Source organism: Pieris napi, chromosome 2 (genome assembly GCF_905475465.1).
Source record: "Pieris napi chromosome 2, ilPieNapi1.2, whole genome shotgun sequence".
Classification (NCBI taxonomy): Eukaryota; Metazoa; Arthropoda; class Insecta; order Lepidoptera; family Pieridae; genus Pieris; species Pieris napi.
In genome coordinates, this window is record NC_062235.1 from 2,856,387 (window position 1) to 2,875,947 (window position 19,561).

The window sequence follows — 19,561 nt, forward strand, 5'->3', positions numbered from 1 at the left end:
ACCTACTCGCCTATTGACAAACGATCATGAAACATTCGGAAATCTGTGCCTGCAAAAGTTGTAGCGCCACTTTTTACTTTATTTTATGATTTGTTTGCTGTATTTTGTTAACTTTTGTATACCTACGTGATTATATTTTACTTAGCGAGATTATATTTACAGTTTTTGTTACATTATGTAAAAAAAATCGGTTGTCTGTAAAGTCGGTTTACTGACAATAGTTGAACGTGACAACGTCATAAGAAAATACTGATGGAATGGTTGCATTTTTCAAAAGAAAATTTTAATTTTATTTGTTTGATAGATATTTTGTATGGATATAGAGAAGGAGGTAAATGGAAATCGCAATTGAATTGATCAAGTTACATTTATTTATACGCATAATACAATTATGTCAATTTTGCACATCAAGCCTTAGATGTTACGCCTCTGAGCGAGGTAACGCCGCATGAGTCATGTTTTTACGTGCGTGCAGCCGGCTCCATCGAATTATAAGACGTTGTCACGTCAAAAAACTGCGAATGAGATTTGTTTGGGCAAGTTTTGATATTGACACTTGGACTAGGAATTAGACTTTTTAATTGGTTCAACTATTCATGAATATAGCTTCAACGCACGAACGAAGTTTTGTGAATGGCTTTTAAATTTCTGTCCTAATTTCAGCGTATTGATAGCAATAAAATTCCTTGCTTCAACTGACCTGATTACACCCCAAACAATGTTAATAGGATAGCAACAGTATATAATAAAAGTCAATTGGTGTATGTCATCAATCATTTAATATGGAAATGTGTATGGAGAACCGTTAACATAGTTCGTTAATATTGGTTTAGCAATCGTCGACACAATTTTTTTGTATTACGACTCATTTAATACATACCCTTACTTTTTCGTATATTTGTAGCTAGGAGTAAGAAGGTTCGCTTCGTAATCATGACTCAATAAAAACTGTTTAAGGAAAGTTATCTTTCAAGTTACGAGATATATTAGTTGACATCCGGCAGATTATATCGCTGGGTTGATGTCGCGGCCTAATGCTTTTGAAAATTTTACATACAGAAGAAATGGTAACGGTTTTTCAGTGTAGCGAATTTCGTGAATCTAATATATAAAATTCTCGTGTCGCGGTGTTTGATTGATTCTCATGAAATATTGTGTGCATATTGGGTATGTCTGAGAATCGGACAACATCTATTTCTCATCCCTCTAACTGTCCACCCCTAAATTATTTTGTTTTAATTTTTAGAATTTTTTTTTTTTGTTTTTATTTTTATGATACAGCATTAAAAAATACATACAACCCCTAATTTTCACTCCTCTACGATCAACCCCTATTTTTTATTATAAGTGATATACATGGCAAAACGACGTTTGCCCGGTCAGCTAGTATGATATAAAATATGTAGCCCCAAGCTAGGATAGCATAAAAAGTGCTCATTTAGACCGCTCCTAAATCTAGACACGTAATGTGGATAAATGTTACTCGGTTTGGAATAACTCGAAATTCGCATCACGCTCTATTAATATTATTTTAATACAGTTAGCCAGATAACGGGCTACGCTAAATATCTGCTGACCGACATCGTTATCATTGCACCGACTTTGTTGCTCAGTTGGACAAGCTGGTATTGTATTTCTCAAAGATCCTGGGTACAAATAAATGGTGAAGCCCCCTCAGTTGTTACACTATAAACTTTACACTAGAACGCTCAAAAGTTTCTGAAGTCTGAACTAGGGACAAACGGGCAGGAGGCTCATTTGATGTTAAGTGATACCGCTCATGGACACATTGCCAGAATACTCGCGGAATTTTGTATTGGTACGCTCTTGAGGGATTCTAAGTTGAATTGGTACAAAAATTCCTCGTTTGTAATAAGAAGTCATCCATCATAATGTTAAAGAAAATATCTACTACAGGAAATACACTGCCAAAATTTTCAGCAATGTTTTGAATTTGAGAAAAACACTTAGTTGGATTGTTACAGTATTATTCTGACGTCTGTCGGGTCAGTATTTGAACAGTTACGCAATGTCAAAACGCCTCACTGCGCTGCGACAATTGACCATTTGGCATCGGCATAGATGACATCACATACCGGCCACACCAGAGTCTAATGAAACTGTGTCGAAACAATTAATGACTACGCCCATTTTTCTCGCCCAAAAAAACTTCAAACGCGACCTACATAGAAAGATAACTTTAATATCAACAATGCAGAATTGCATTTTAATCTTCGTTCCAATTTTCTTTGAAAATGGAACGCGTTTATTATGTTGAATGTGTATCTTTCAAGCCAGCATTAACAATAGCATAAAACCTTTTTTAATACTTTAAGGCAAGTTATTAATGCAGGTGTCACAACCTATTTTCGATGAACGACAGGTGATATATGATAAAAGTCATCGTGAGAGTTGTTATATTCCATTAAGAAATATCCCTTCTACCCCACGTAAATTTTGAATTTAGAATGGGCTTTGAAAACGTGTTATCATTGTATTTTCTGTGTATAAGTTTTACGTATTTTTATTTAATACATTTAGGAGCAGTGTTGGCTTTAGCTTCCTCTGAGGTCGTAGGTTCAGTACCAGACCGTCCTATGGACTATCTTTTATGTGCGCATTTAATATTCGCTTGAACGGTGAAGGAAAATATCGTGAGGAAACCGGCTTGCCTTAGACCTAAAAAGTGGACGGCGTGTGTCAGGCACAGGAGGCTAATCACCTACTTGCCTATTAGACAAATGACCATTAAACAGATACAGAAATCTGAGGCATGTAAAAAGGTTGTAGTGATTTTTATTTATTCAGCTCACAACGATTTATTTAGATTTTTTTATCCATACAACGATTTAGTACGATTTTATTTTGAAATCATTAAACATTGAACCGTACTAACACGGGCAATTACATCCCCTATAACGGTTACGTTTAAATTGATTCCTAAATTAATTTCTGTAACAGCTGGTATCGATTTACGACCAATTAAAATGTTATAGGAAGTATTGTTGTTTAAACTTGTACGGAATTAATGGTTTTTCAGCCTATTTAAGTAAAGTGGTTTCATTTAATAATATTGGTTCAAATCCTTTATGCTTATCTATGGACAGTTATTTACGGAGGTGTGTACAGTGGCACATACTTTTCTTGGTCGGCGATTGAAATTGGTACTACCGTCGCCATTTTGAAATGTCAGACAAATTTCTTTGTGCGTAAAATAATTAATTTACTATCTACCGGCATCTAATGTAAATCAAATTAAATGTATTAATTTTTATTTCTTGCATTATTATTTACAATGTCAATGTTATAATTATTAACCGGTTCTGATTGCTAGGTATCTTAAAAGATATTATATTAATAGTACAGGTAACAAAACCTATATCAATTGTTCTTAAGTTTGTGTCACATTTATTTGAGCCTAGAACTGTATTTTCTAGCTAGATACATACATTGTTTTATTAAGACTTTTCAATAAATTATTAAGTTAGCCGGGATACAAATTATTACCCTTATAATGGTTTTTTTACTTTGTAAATCTTAATTTTAAATTTCCAAATTAACTTCATTTGCATCCTGTACACTTTTTTCAATACACAATCGCTGGGTCAGCCCTTTCGTGCTGGTGGGATGGAGTTGTGCAGGTGTCAAAACCATAGGTGTTCCAAGTTAGACGTAAAAAAATTGCCATGGTCAAAGATACTTGCGGATGCTATAAGGAGCAGTACAACCAGGGATGATGACAGTCCTAACAGATTGCACTTATAATATACGGATTAGTGCGTTGATTAGCTTTAATTTTTTTTTTTAATTTAAAGAAAATTTAAATTTTTAATCTCATAATGCAATAAAAAAATCAAAGTCTCTTAAAATTTTGTGCTTTAACTTCAATGAAAATTGCAATTTGGTGAAGTTTCTGACTGCAACTGTTTAGGGCATACGTATATATACATTATACATATAAGCACTATATGTAATATATTATTGAATTTTGTAAACCCGTAAAAGGATTTTACATTTTAAGAACCGAGGTTAAATGTATTTTTAGCACTTGCTTAGGATGAGTAAGTCCTGCTAAGTGTAAGCAAACAGTGACTCACCAAGTGTTAAATAAACTTGCAGCTGCTTTTGTATAAATTGTTTTATTTATATGTGTACAGATTACCGTAGGAACCTTGTTTATAATTATAGAATATTCTAACAATATGAGTTTAATAGACAGGAGTAATATATATTAGTAAGTTTGCTCACGTTCAAGCGCACAGCGTATAAATCATAGGTCCTAGGTTCGATTTCTCACACAGATATTTATGTTAACTACCTCTTTACCTACCAGGGTTTAAGCATATGAAATGTTAAATTGTTTTTATTTTCAGTTATAAACTATTATTTTACCGGTTCGCCAACACTTCGAAAAAATTTATCCATCGAATAAAATTTTTCTGTATAGCTTATCACACACAGAGATTCAACCCTCATTGAACCAACGCTAACTAATGTTTACTACATTTTATCGTGTATTAAAACCTAAACGTAACAATCAAATATAGAGAATTTACAGTTTCCTTCACCTACATAGTAATAATTAATAAAGAAAAAGAAAACTAAAACATATTTAAAAAGTGTTGACCCTGTGGCAGTGTACCTTTAACGCTGGCAGCATTTCCTCGCTGTATTGCGATACTTATTCGTTGAGCCAGGAAAGCACCAGCTCTGGGGTCACCACTACTATCTATCTGGCGCCAAAAATAAACATATGATTAACAAAAAACTCCCTTTAATATAATCAAGAATTCTTTAAACTCGTGTTATATTGGCTTTCACCATTTACAACTTAAATATTCACACTCAAGCCACTGGAGAAGTTGCTATAAATGAAAGAACGTGGATGGGAATTGCAGTTTTGAATAGGTATATAATATATGGACCTCTCGGCAAGATGCAGTAGACTATTTTCAATGGTTTTAGTAGACTCTAAAATTGTAGGTAAAGTGTATCGATTTATTTCGATTGAAATATGTTTGATAGGCCATCTGGTTTGATGGCTATTTTGGCAAGCATTTTTGCGGTCTCAATAATAGTTCAGTCAATATACTACTAAACCATGAGCTTCATAGTAAACTGTGGGGACATAAAAGAGAGGATGCCCACCAGAAATCTGGGAAGATAGAATAAAGGGGATTGTGGGGAAAATGTTGGCGAGAATGAGAGACAAGTGGAAGAATTTAGAGGCCTTTCCGTCGGAAGTCGTTAAACATGATGACATGGACTTAAGTTTTAGGAATCAAATATTATGATACTATCTGGTCAATATAGTCTTGAAGCCTTGTTGTATGTACATAAAAAATATAAACGATTGCAAGACAAATGGTGACTTTCACCAGTATAATACGCGAAATAGAACTAATTTGAGTGTATAACCAACTAGGCTCCAAAATATAAAAACCACTTATATCGAAATTGTATTCGTTTTTACAACAAAATCCCAAGCGAAATTAGAGAATTATCACTGAATAAACTCAAAACTTTCGTTAAACGTAAATTAATCAATAATTTTGACGATTATTTAAATGATCCTAATCCTTGGGATTGGTTTGCTCCAGTTCAAACAATTTGTATGACTCAGAACTTGGCGATTAAAAAGAGTGGTGCAGTTTCTTGCCCGTTCTGAGCCCTTGACTTGCGAACTGATAATAAATGTAAATATAGAATCGACTTAACATCTGTTGACGTTCATACAGTACCAAGTGTACTTGGTTAACTATATGAATAAAGTTATTTTGAGTTTGAATGTATTGTGCTAATTATGTATAGATTATGTAATACCTACAGGCTATTTTTATTTATCACTAAACCAATTTTGGAAAGTTTGGTCAGGGTTGTGGAATTTGCAATTTAAATCAAAGTTATCCCGATATGACTAAGTTTTCAAATAATTTGTGGGAAAGTGTATTCTAAATACACTTGCCATTATTAATAATAATAATTTATTTATTGCAAGCATATATAAATTTAAAATTATATAAAAATGTGTAAGGTGGTACAGTCGTAAGTTCGCATATTCTGCCGCATATTACACACTATGGCGCGCAAATTTGTCTTAAGGAATTAACTAAGTTTTGTTAGCACAAGTGCTTCGAAAAGTAGAACATCATATATGTGAAATTGGAATCCAGAAAATTTCGAGGGTTCTGTCTATATACTTATTATTAAAAACAATCCATACATTTATTCCTGTAACGTAGAACGTATTTCTGCTCGATAAAATATTTTAAACGTAACCATTGTGTCCTCGCTAAAGTCCGCAAAGTTTATTGAATGAAGCTTTTCACAATGGCACGTCCCAAAGTGGGTCAGGACTGCTTCAGATTCCAGGAAGACGAGATGTAGTTCACTTATTGTTACCGTATCAAAAACATTTTTAAAGAAATTGTAGTTGCAACGGGACTCCTCGTTTTTTCTTTGTCTTCATATCAGTTTTCTGTTTATATATTTCTTATAAATAAGAAAGCACAATCGTGTTGCGTGATTAATAATTATGATAAGGGTGGACAATAATACAACATAAGTTTGAATATGTGTATTGAATTGGTGCATTGGCTGTACCAAAACGATAAACGCTGTTATGTCGTTGCCACAGAACAAATAATTTTTATAAGCAAAACCGTGATGAACTTAGCTCTTACAACATGAAAGAAAAAAAAATATTTTGTCTGAAGTCGAACCTGGGACTTCTCCGCCAACGCCTAAATTAATAATATAAAAACTTATATTAATATACTATAAGCACCAAATCACCTGCATCATGAGCATACTCCAGATACATACCCTCACTTTTACACCATCGCACAACACAGCCAAATTAGGTATTACTTAGTTTAAATAAATGTATTGAATAATATTTATTGTTTTTTCCCTTTTGTAAATGTTTAAACCTTATTGTAAATATTATGAATTCCATCTTTAGCTATATTTTTAGTGTAATTGTTTGTTAGCTGTAAGATTACGAAATAAATAAATAAATAACTTTATAGTATGTATTCCAAAACATAAATAACATTTATTTACAAACCTATTTTCCGCCACAAGAGAAAAGCTAACGTGTGAATTTTGTCGTCAAATCGGGCGCACTGATTAACTCCAAGTTTTTGTAATATTAATGATCTTAGAGTACGAGTTTGAATGTCAATCGAGCTTTGATTACAGATTTGCGTGCTGATAGCCGCTTCAATACACTACATTATTCAAAGTAATATAGTTTTATGGGTTAACTTTTTTATTTGTTTCAGTTTTAAAGAGTTCCTGTTACGCCGTCCGGAACGGCATCGCACACAAGTAAGTCAAAATTAATTATCATAAGTAGATTATTGTTAACGTCATCGTGAAGGTGTGGGTCCATCTTGGAAGAAGAGCAGTGTTAGCTTAGTGGCTTCAGCGTGCGACTCTCATCCTTAAGTCGTAAGTTAGATCCCCGGCTGTGCACCAATGCATTTCCTTTCTATGTGCACATTTAACATTTGATCACGGTGAAGTAAAACATCGTGAGGATATCGGCTTGCCTTAGAACCCAAAAGTCGACGGTGCGTGTAAGACACAGGAGGCTGATCACCTACTTGCATATTAGATTGACAAATGCTCATGAAACAGATATAGAAATCTGAAGCCCAGACCTAAAAAATATTGTATAGCCACTGTTTTATTTTTATTTTCTTGTAAAACAAAATACTTTGCGATTTAAATTCACGGCGGAGAGTCCTGTCAGTTCTTGTTGTCCGATAAAGGCCCTTGATTTGAGAACTTTTTTTGACGTATATAAAAATTCTACATAAATATTAGATTTTTTATTATTATATGTATTTTATAGGAAAGAAAGTGATCAATCACTGTGCAAACAATATTTTATCGCTCAGCTTGACGAAGTAGAGAACAATCTAGAAATAGAGTTTAATCTATATATAACATCAGTTACTATCAACATAAAGCCTAAATCATAGTGATTTATTAGAAACTCTAGATACTCTAGAACTTTGTATTGACTTTAGATAAATTCACTCCGCAGGCTCAGGGACCCGAAATCTCTTTAATCTATTATCGATTTTAGGAAACAGTATCTCATATATATGTTGGTTATATACAAACTTATTAATCAAACTTCAACATATATTTATGTTCATAATAAATATTTTTATTTTATATATCCATTTTTTTTATATTTATATGGGTCAATCGCCACATTTGATTATTTTGTTTCGCTGTGGTTTTGATATCACGCTAGTTTAGACACACTTGAAAATGATTAGAACGACGCCCATATTCATTTATTATGTAAATAATATGTGTGTAAGATGAACTATTTGTATGTAGAATTTATGTTTTTTTAAATGTAATAGGAGGCAAACGGGCAGGAGGCTCACCTGATGTTACGTGATACCCCCGCCCATGGACACTCACAAAGCCAGAAGGCTCGCAAGTGTGGTGGCGGCCTCTCAAGAATTGGTACGCTCTCAAGGTCCCTAAGTCGAAAGAGTTCGGAAATACTTTAGTGGGCAGCTGGTCCACATAGTGACGGTGCGCAGCAAAAACCGCCTTAGAAAACGCTCAGTTGTGGAACGACGGACGTCAAGGTGATACGGATTGTATTTCGCCGATACGTCAGATAATGAAACTCAGCTGCCGGTATAAGAAGTCAAAACCAGAGACACTCTAAAGAAACAAGTCCTCTGAACACTCTTCTAAATGCGATAGAAGATGCAGAGAGACCCCACATCTCTACGCAACGCCAAGTTTGAGTGATTTACACCTTAAATGTAGATTATTGTTCTAACTAGTCTGGGTTAGTGCCCTGTCTAGACTGGGGTGTAAACGTCTTGCGTAAATCACTGCTTCAGACGTTTCCTGAATAAAAAGCACGGATAATGTTGCAATTGCACAAAATGGAGTGTTATAAGTGCTCGAGATATTGTTCTGGTTAGCGTTTGACATAACTGTAGTTGCAGTTTTTAATTAGTATAATTTTAGTTGAAATGCTATTGTGTCTATTTACTAAGGGGCATAATGGACTTTTTGATAATTGAATAAGCATCAAATATATATCCTGGGATGGAGATCGAGGACCAAGTAGTCGTTTGATGGCCTCCTACACAGTGGGTATACCTGTGAGGGTGCAGGGATGGAGTTGGATGGAGATCGAACAAGTCGTACTGGAATTTTTGAGAGAGGTCTATGTCCAGCAGTAGACATCGACATGCTGAAACAAATGAGCGATACATGTCCTCATTTGTAAAATATTTGGTCACGTATTACAAATAAATATTTACGCACGTTAATTTACATTTTTGTTTGAAAATTTAAAAGGACCCCATGTTTGCTTCGGAATACGGGGGTGCAAAGGAACATTGAACTTCCCGAAATGCATCCTCATAAAAGCTTTCGACCGTATATTCCATGCAGACGTATAAGTCTGGAGTGAGACAAATAAATCCCAGTTCGAACACGTTTACAATAAAGGGACGTTATGGCCAGTGTAAGTGCTTGTTCGCGAACATGAGTGAAGGCGATTTAATAGGTCACACGCTATACGCGTATATTTGCCAAAAGGTTAATTATTATTTCATTATAGAACAGTTAGTAAACAAGCAAGAGGCTCACTTGATGTTAAAGACGTGGATACTCACTGAGACGGTTTGTCAGCCTTTTAAGAATTGGTACGTTCTGTTCTTGAATGACCCTAGCTCGAATTAGTTCGGACATATTTCACTTCAGTGGACAGCTAGTTCCACATAGTGGTGGTGGCACTACAAAAAGTCCCTAGCGACCTGAAACTGTCCCAGCTTTTGTTACTTGTTTTATATATGCCATAATGTAATTATAATAACGGTAACGGTAAAGAAATTTAAGTATACGCGTTTATTTTTTCCTGTTTAGTGATTATTTATTTAAACAGAAACCTACTTATGTAGGGAGCAAACATAGCTGACTAATTGTTAAATGAAACCATAAAAAATAAAATAAATCAGTGGCGCTACAACCTCTTTAGGTCTTGGCCTCAGATTTCTGAATCTGTTTCATGATCATTTGTCAATCTAATTGGCTAGTAGTGGTCAGCCTCCAGTGCCTGACACACGCCGTCGACTTTTTGGATCTAAGACATGTCGGTTTCCTCACGATGTTTTCCTTCACCGTTCGAGAAAATGTTATATAGCCAGGGATCGAACCTTCGACCTCAGGTAAGTGAGTCGCACGATGAAGCCACTAGGCCAACACTGCTCAAAAAAGAAAAAAAAAGTGAAACCATAATGCCAGAATATTCGCGAGTTTTTTATTAAAGCTACTGGGCTCCGCTACCGCTACCGCGTTTAACGTAAACAAGTGCGACATAAAGCGAGGGCGATATGGGATGCGGTGTAAATCAGGACTCCATACAGTGGAATGGCTGATGATCACATTATATAGCACTCGAAATCGCCAGCGAATGCAAAATGAAGTAACGAAAAATTGTTTTAGCTTTTTTATCGTTTGGTTTATTACTTTTGGAATTAGTTTTGAAATGACATCTGAAATTTAAGCTGATATTTTCTTTAAATTAATCTCAGGTCTTATTAAGTCAGTAGTAATAAGTAGTTATGAAAATTTACTAGTGAATTAACGGAACTATAAAACGGTAGCGATACTTTATCAATAGAAAGATAGGATCTCAGTTCTGAGATAAGAATTGGTAGATTATCTATACCCAGAGTAAAGTGTGTCAAATTGAGATTATATTACACTATTTTGTGTATAACATTATGCTTATTGTAGTGTCTATAATAGGTTTATAGACACTTCCGAGCCTCAATACTAAAATTGCGTTTTTGAATCCTTCGAGAACACTGATGAGATCACTGACTATCTTTAACAGTCGTTTAAAGATTTCTTAGAATAAAATTACAAATTCCAATCATTCCCTAAATAATTGATATCCTAAAAAAATATGTTGCATTTATTACACTGCCAGAAGTGGAAGGCAAACACGGGCTTGTTTAAACAAATAAAACAGAAATTGTGTCGGAATTCACGTTTGAAAAGTAATGTGTTAAAGGCGTAGAAACGATTGAAAGTGTGAATATTAAAACGCGATAAACGGAAATAGTGAGACCAATCAATTTTATTAGTAAAGAACGTTGTGCATCTATATATATATAATGAAAATGGTCTTCGTTTGAGGCTCAATCACGCCTAAACCACTGATCGTATCGACATGAAACTACCACCATTCGATGCGAAATTTTTCCTAGATGGTTTATGGCTATTTATTTATTAAATTCCTGCTGCAATTGCTGTTTTACTTTTTATTAAAATTTATACATACGGACTTCACCGCGGAAACATTCGGGGAGGCTTCCTAGGACCTCAAAACGTCAACATCTGTTAATAACTCGATTTTCGAAATATTTCAATTTTCTTAGCGGGAAGTTAAAAAGAAGAATAATAAAAATATGAAAAAAAAAATGAAACATAAAATTTATTTTAATTCGTCCAGCAAAGCGGACGGGAAACGGCTAGTTAATATATAAGTCGATATAATTAAATCGCGGTGAGATCAAAGTCGTAAATAATTGTATTCAAGCCTATCTATTTATAAGAGGCGGAATCTTGGCAAGCACTGATTATGGTAACCAGAAACTGGAACCTATGGGATTTATCCAATATGGTAACATTATATTTGAATTGCGAACATCGGAACGCTTAATTGCGTACTTTAAGATAGTATCTCCAAGAAATTGCCATTTTTTTTCCAAATGCGCGCAATTCCTATTCTGAACATTCATACATTATATAATATTGATAAATTCAATCTCTATTCATAGAATAAGATAAAGTAAACTGAAATTCTTTTAACTGAAATTGAAAACACGTTTTAATAAATCTTAGTATTTTTCGTTTATGTGTTAACTAAGGGAACCTGTTAAGTATGATAAGGTATTAGCTGATTATCATGCATATGGTTCATCTACACTTAGATATGAAATTATGGTTTGGGGAAATTCAGTCGAAGTAAATAGGGGATTTAAGTTAAGGCCAAATAAAATGTATTAGAGCAATTTGTGGAGCAAACTGTCTTGATTGTTGCGTAAGAAGCTTTTTAGCCTTTGTTTAAGAAGCTCAAAATTTATGCCTTCTCTGTATGTATATTTTAGAAATGTTATTCGTCCAGAAAAACAATTTTTTTTATGTCAACGGGAATGGATAACTGTCGAAGTAGAATGGGGAGAAATTGGCTGTACTAAAAAATGTGCTCTTAATCTAGAATTGTATAGGAAAACACCTTTTCTAGGTTTCACCTAGGTTTATAATAATGTACCAAAAACATGTAGAAAAGATAGCTTGTAACATATAGTATAGATATGCATTATGTATGATGTGGTGAATAAATAAAATACAATCGATATTTAATTCACGTACATTAACTTTACAAATATTATAACTACAGTACAATAAAGTTAGTTGCTTATGAGCTAACATTGTAAAAGATTTATCAATACAGAATAAACAATGTATAAAATGTTAATGACATCGTAACTCCAAGGTAACGGAAGAAGGAATGATAACATCATAAGAAAATATGGCTACGATAAATTTTTTAATAGCTGCGTTGGATATAATAAAACTAATGCCTGGTCTCATGTTTCTATTAAATTTTATAGTAATTTACTGTAAAAGTAAAACTAGGATATTTTTTTTTATTAATAATTTTCGAAGTTCAGGCCATTCGACTTTTAAGTCCAAGGACACCTTAAAGGCCGATTTACATTACCTTAGTGTTTAGGAGAGTGCTTTAGTACAACTTGAAAGGCAAGTTCTTTAGCGTAGCGTTTACTAAAGCAAGTAGCGTTTACATGTTTCAACTAAAGTACTATCCTAAAGCACTCTCCTAAACACTAAGATAATGTAAATCGGCCTTAAGATGTCTGAGGAAATCTGAGTGCACGAAGGGCTTATTTATTTCATAACAGCACACTATTAAAAACATAAATAACTTATAACCTAACCTAACCGATCTAAATAATAATTGGTTTTTTGAACAGCTCCGGCGCTACAGTAAATGCAGCCCCTCCACCCTTGCGTACTTAAGCACAGGCATTTTATTCAAGCCTCCGCAACCACGGCTTGGTCGCCGAAAAACTTACATTCCTTGCAGGCCTCACTCGATCTTTCCAAACATAACAAATACTTGCTCAGAGTGAAATCGTAAAAAATATTATGTTCGCAATACCTCGGTCGACTTCTGGGCGAGGACAGTCCGTGGGTTGCAGCGCCGTTTTATGTGTTTATACCATTTTCTCCGCCTAGCTGTCAGAAATAATAGCCTAGTAATAGAAGTAGGCCCGGTAGATTTGTGCGTAATAATAGTATTACGACTTGGCACAACCAATCACCTGCATTTGCCAATTCATTAAGATAAACCGTGATTCATAGATTCACCTAAATAACAGATAAGCTTGACATATATTGCCCGAAATACGATCACAATTGAGTTAATGGTAATATTAGTTTTGTCGCTGGGACGGTCGTTAACTCTTAGAATCTGTGATTCTATGAAAATAAGCTTTCTAATATCGAATGATAAGAATTCTATCTTTACACATAATTTTGTTTGATGTGTTTGACTAACTTTAAGACATTTTTAAATTTAGTTTATTGTAGTAACACACTATTCTTTTTTTACTAACTAAAGATCTTTAATAACCCAAATTAACTACAGACAAACTGTTGTTTATAAAAAACATTCGTAACTTCTCAGGCATTAGACTTTCCGTTCGTACAATCCCACCGGTCGAAAATAATCATTATGCGGCGACAGTAGACGAATGAAAAATATTTTTGGGCCAGTTTTGGTGGGAGATTGTGTTGTTTTAGATAGGCGTCTACTTCATTTCTATTTTTATAGTTGCGTTCTGATATACAGTGCACAGCCAAACCGCAATCTGGGATGCGTTCAGTTATAAATTAATATTCGTGTGAGATATTCGGATTCGCTGCACCACTAACTATTGTCTAAATTTGATTTAATTTTATACCGCTTCCGTGCCTTACTGCTCATGTTGCGTGTTGTTCCCACGAGAATGTAAGTGCATGTTCCTATTTCACCATGCCTCCTGCTGATACGAGGACAAATCGTGGTTTTTAATTTATTTTATTATTATTTATTACTTAATATGTCATGTGGAACATGGTGTAATGGTTGCAGCTCCTTACAATCGTTGTGTAAAACAAAAAACTTGGCGATTAAAAAGAGTAGCGGAGAGTTTATTGCAAGTTCTTCGCTTCCGTTCTACGCCCTTGATTTGAGAACTGGCAGTAAATGTAAAATTACTATTATTGTGTTACCTATTTGAATAAATGATTTTGACTTTTTTTGTATAATCCCCTGGCTGGATTCCTGGCGAAACGAAAATGATTTGTGTTTGTTCAGCGTAATAATTGTTGCTCTGTTCTAACTACAAAAGGTTGACCACTGGCATTAAGCAGTTACGGACTACAAACACAATGTGATTAGTTATTTCAAGGTAAAAGCGAATATTAAACTTCAAAAGTTGGAGTACCCCGCCTTACTAAGTTTATTACGTTTCGAGCGTCATTAAAAGTTTCATACGCGTTTGGTTACCTAATATTCTACCTTCGTAACTTTCAATTGCGGCTATTATATATTTACTTAAGACCTTCGAGAGGGTACATATATTTTTTTATACATGTGTCTTTACTGACACATGTATAAAACACATGACTTTAAGACATCATGGAACATTACGATCTAGCCTAACTTAAGACTAATAAGTAATTTAAGTCTAACCTAATTTACTAATAAGGATATTTAACATAAAAAAGTGTCCAATAACGCTACTTACAGTGTCTATTAAAGGGAAGACACTCTGTTCTCGTGTTCTAGTTTTTCAATGACTGTTTAGCACTGAATACTAACGTGCACTAACACTAATTTATTAGTTCAAATGGTTTTGTCCTTTTCAGTCGTTTCACTAGGCCCGTGGTGTCAAGGAGTTGAATAGCCTCGACATACACGTGATGATGGAGCCTAAGTTCGAGGGAATTATTATTTATTATTGTGACGACGTCCTCTACAATATAGGGTATATTTGTAGTAACATTATAGTATACTCGTAATAGTGTACTTTAGACGTCAATTTTATAAAAGTTAATAATCGATTAAGAAGTTAAGAAAAAAATTCAGTTAGGTATGTTCTGCTTTATGGCAGGTCTTGTGGTAATAAATATTACATCATTTCAAACCTTGCCTGTAACCCATGTCATGATAAAACAATCTATTCGGTATCAAGATAAATCTACAACGGTCCCTTATTCGTTGCATCAATAATTTTAAAAAAATATCACCTGGACTAAAACACCAGGTTTTCAACATAAATTTGATCCCTTCCCCGAATAAACATTAACGTTATTTGTATAAAGGTAACAATGATAACATCTATAGAAATATCATAAACTACGATACACTTTCGATTCAAGAAAAGAGCGTACCAATTATTAAAAACCCAGCCACGCACGCGGCCGAGCCTTCTGGCAATGCGAGTATCACTTAGCATCAGATGAGCCTCTGTTTTGCCATGTTACATAAAAAACAGCGATAATTCACTTGTAACAATGGTTGAAACAAAATGGACGTGCCATTTTGACGGCCTCATAAAATTGTCCATACTCGTGATGGATTTCAAAGAGCAACCTCTATACAGGTCGTTTCATTGTTATTATACTGTGTTTTTTTCCTTAATTGAGTCATTTTATTTTTCATGGAAGCTTAAAAGTCGCTGGAAATGCTATCGTTGACGAGACAGTGCAATACTGCGATAATGTTAATATGTATTATCTTGGTATATTAGAAGGAAATGTGTGGATAAAAAACTACTTATCCAATTTTGATGAAGCATACGTATCTTTAGTGAAAAAATATATAAGCATATCTTTTCTATATGGCATACATTTGCAAAATTTCACGATAAACTTTATTTGACGGTCTTAAGTTCATTGTTACCCAGAAGAATATAGTATATTTTTGAAGTTATACTTCTTTAGGCACGTTATGGAAAAATGATGAGAGTAATTGTTTTCTATTGTTAGTGTCGCTTTTCTACAAATGTAGAATAAGGCGAAAAATAAATTCTAACGCGTGTTTCTATTTTATTTCATTGCTATCTTCCTAGGGCATGTTAAATTTTATTAGTTAAAAAGAAAAGTCTGTTAAGAAATGTATGAGCGTTAAGTAACCACAGCGGCTTCAGAGATTAACGACAATGCTGAAGAGGTGATTAATCGTATTTGCAAATAAAATGAGATTCTGCATAATTTTTAAGTTTGTATTGCAAAATTTTAAATAAAATAAGGTACTCTATGAAATCTTAATAAAGATTATAACCGTCGGTAACATTGCTAGTAAAACAGTTGGCTTTCATAATATATTAAACTTACTTTATATCTTACTTCAAAAGTCCATTTATTCATTAATACTTTATAGGCCTAATAAAAATTGACAGCATTTAAAAGTAGAAAACGATTACATAGTGCGGGCGGCCATTTCGTTATTAAGCTACCAGACAACCCTCACAAAATTGGAGATTGTAAAGTTCATAGTGTAAAAGTACGTAAATAAATTATAAATAATATCAATACGAAATATCAGTAAAAAATAAAACTTACTTAAGAGAAAAAAGCTAGTGTAAATATTAAATATGTGAAAATATGTCATCGGTCTAACTCGGTGTAGACAGAGAAATACGATACATTTAAACAGATATCTAAATATAAAGTATATTATATATTATGTAGGGAAAAACATGAATGTTGCATTCATTATTTGATGTGATATGTCATAAACATTAGGTCATAAAACATGATTCATTAAATATTGAACTTCAATGCACACTATTTGTCATAAACCATATATAGAAATAGATAGATAGTTTTATCATCCGACGTCAAGGCAAAATATAGACAACTGAGAATTTTTGGGGCAGATTTTGCCGCTCACCACCACTATGTTGAATCAGCTGCCCATTGAAATATTTCCGAACCAACTCGACTAAGGTTACTAAGAAAAGAGCGTACCGATTATTAAAAGGCTGGTAAAGCATTTGTGAGCTTTTTAGCAATATGGGCGGCGGTATCACTTAATATCAGGTGAGCCGAGCCTCCTGCTACATACGAAAAAGATTTCAGAAAGATTTTTGATTTTAAATAAACTTTGTCTGTTAACTTAGCCTAATATTCGAATATATATTATAGAAATTGGCCAACAAGTCACAATCTACTTTTAAGAGAAAAATGCTTTGACAGGCAATTGTATGTGTCAACTTCATAAAATATGCTTTGACAGTGCAAGTTTACAGTTAATATTTTAATGAATAGCATTCGCTATCTTAATAGATTATTTGTTATTTTAAGTAGTTCGTATTTCGTAATGCAATTATTTATAAAAAATGTATAACACACTTAAACGTAAATACCTACATGAATTTATAACAATTATTATTAAAATTAAAGATATGAAAGTTTGACAGCAAGTGAAACTTTAATAAGTTATTTTTCGTAAAGAAAAATTTATTTTACCTATCTTTAGCATTGACTACTTGCTTGCTAGAACTATTATATATAATATTATTAATAACTAATCTAGTATCATATAATAATCAGTCTCTGCGCTTCGAAACAGAAAATTAATCTATTATAAATTATCAAGTTATCCATATTTCTATACATTCCTATAACCTCTATTACCGAGAACATAAAGTTAATGTTTATATTCCAAGTTTCATCGTACATATTCAATAAGCTGTCTCTTGAATTATTCAAGCTATATCAAACCTGATTAAGCTAACCCTGCTAACCTAAATACATAAAATGACTACGATAGTGCATCGAACTTTACTGAACTTTTATATTTTTGGTGCTTTTTCTTGCTGAGCTTGCAAGCCCCGACTTAACTATATGTACGTAAATATTGTGAAGATGCATGTCTAATTACATAGCACTAATAATTAAGCTTCATTTATTTCTTGAAATAATAATATTTACACTACTTTAATACAATCGTGGCATATGCCCCGTTCGGGTGGTGTGGGGGTTCGCGACCTGCTAAAACATGGCGGTACGGGGACGGTCTATTTAGGCCTTGATAGCAGCAGTGTGCGAGGAGATAGCTGTTCTCCACTCGCAGCGAGCAGTCGTGTCGTGTCAGGTGTGATACGGTGGACCGATGAGCGACTCTCAACTCGATACTGGAGTCGTGTCGGGTAGTGGGGGACTAACTATAACTCTTTTCAAGGACCTCTTAAAGAGTAAAGGCAGGCCATCTTAAGCATTTTTGCCAATCTTCTCCACCAACTTGTTTATGCTTGTCAGCCCACCATGCGAAATTCCACCTGTATCACCTCGACGTCCGCCGTTCCACAACTGAGCGTTTTTCAAGGTAGTTTTTGCCGCGCACCACAACTTTATGGAACCAGCTGCCCACTGAAGTATTTCCGAACCAATTCGACTTAGGGTCCTTCAAGGAAAGAGTGTACCAATTCCCAAAAGGCCGGCAACGCACTCGCGAGCCCTCTGGCATTGAGAGTGTCCATGGGCGGCGGTATCATTACCAAAAGGTGAGCCTCCTGTCCCCTATTCTATAAAAAAAATGCAATATGTCGAACTCTCTTTTCCCTGGTGGGCTTTTCCTTGTCGTTTGTCCCATATATGCTTGGCTATTAATTAGTTTAATATCATAAATTATACTGCAAGAGTTGCTTTCCAATATTTTCTGGTGACTTTATTTGTTGAAAATTACGTAATGTCTGCACTCCAATTTAAAAGCTTAGGTTTAAATAGGTCTGGCTTATACATAAAACGGGGCTATAAATGCTAAAACAACTCACAATTTTGGAAATTAAAGGGGTTGCTTAATCCAAATGCCTTTGAATGTTCGGACAAAATCTGCTCCGAGCAACGAAATTCTAAGCGAAATTTATGAAAGTCCTCTAAAGTTACTGCAAAAGGAAACCAATTGTACATAAATTCATATTATATCAACTTTAAAAGGTCTGGTTTTAGGTCTTTATAGATTGTCTCAATGTAATACAAAGAAAATATTGACTTTAATCACCTAATATTTGTAGTCTTACGAATAAGTATGCATTTATATAGAAATTCGTTTACGGATATAAATGCCATTTTCTTAGACTATTTATATAGCTCAACGTTTCCACGGCTTTGCCACGTAATGGCAGAAAAAAAAAATTATTAGTAGAATTAAAACTTTTTTTAGTTCGATATCGTAGTCAAGGATCCAAAAGGCCTTTGAGTTGCCAATACTTTATAGTGGTACGCTCATTTCTTACTCAAACTCAAAATAACTTTATTCATATAGGTAACCAAGTACAATTATGAACGTCAACAGAAAAGATATTTAATTGATTATATATTTACATTTACTATCAGTTTGCAAGTGAAGGTAGAGCGGGTTAGAAGAACTGGCAAGAAACTCTCCGCCACTCGTTTTAACCGCCAAGTTTTGAATCAT

The 19,561-nt window shown here is 34.1% G+C and overlaps 1 protein-coding gene across 5 annotated transcripts in view; it reads left to right on the top strand.

The window, feature by feature from the left end:
* LOC125056370 (dystroglycan 1) overlaps positions 1 to 19,561 on the top strand; it is a 95,417-nt gene that overhangs the window by 42,738 nt on the left and 33,118 nt on the right. For all 5 annotated transcript variants that reach the window (XM_047659422.1, XM_047659431.1, XM_047659414.1 and 2 more), the window contains one exon: positions 7,287 to 7,332. The gene's annotated coding sequence lies outside the window, so the exon portion shown is untranslated. The remainder of the gene's footprint in view (positions 1 to 7,286; positions 7,333 to 19,561) is intronic.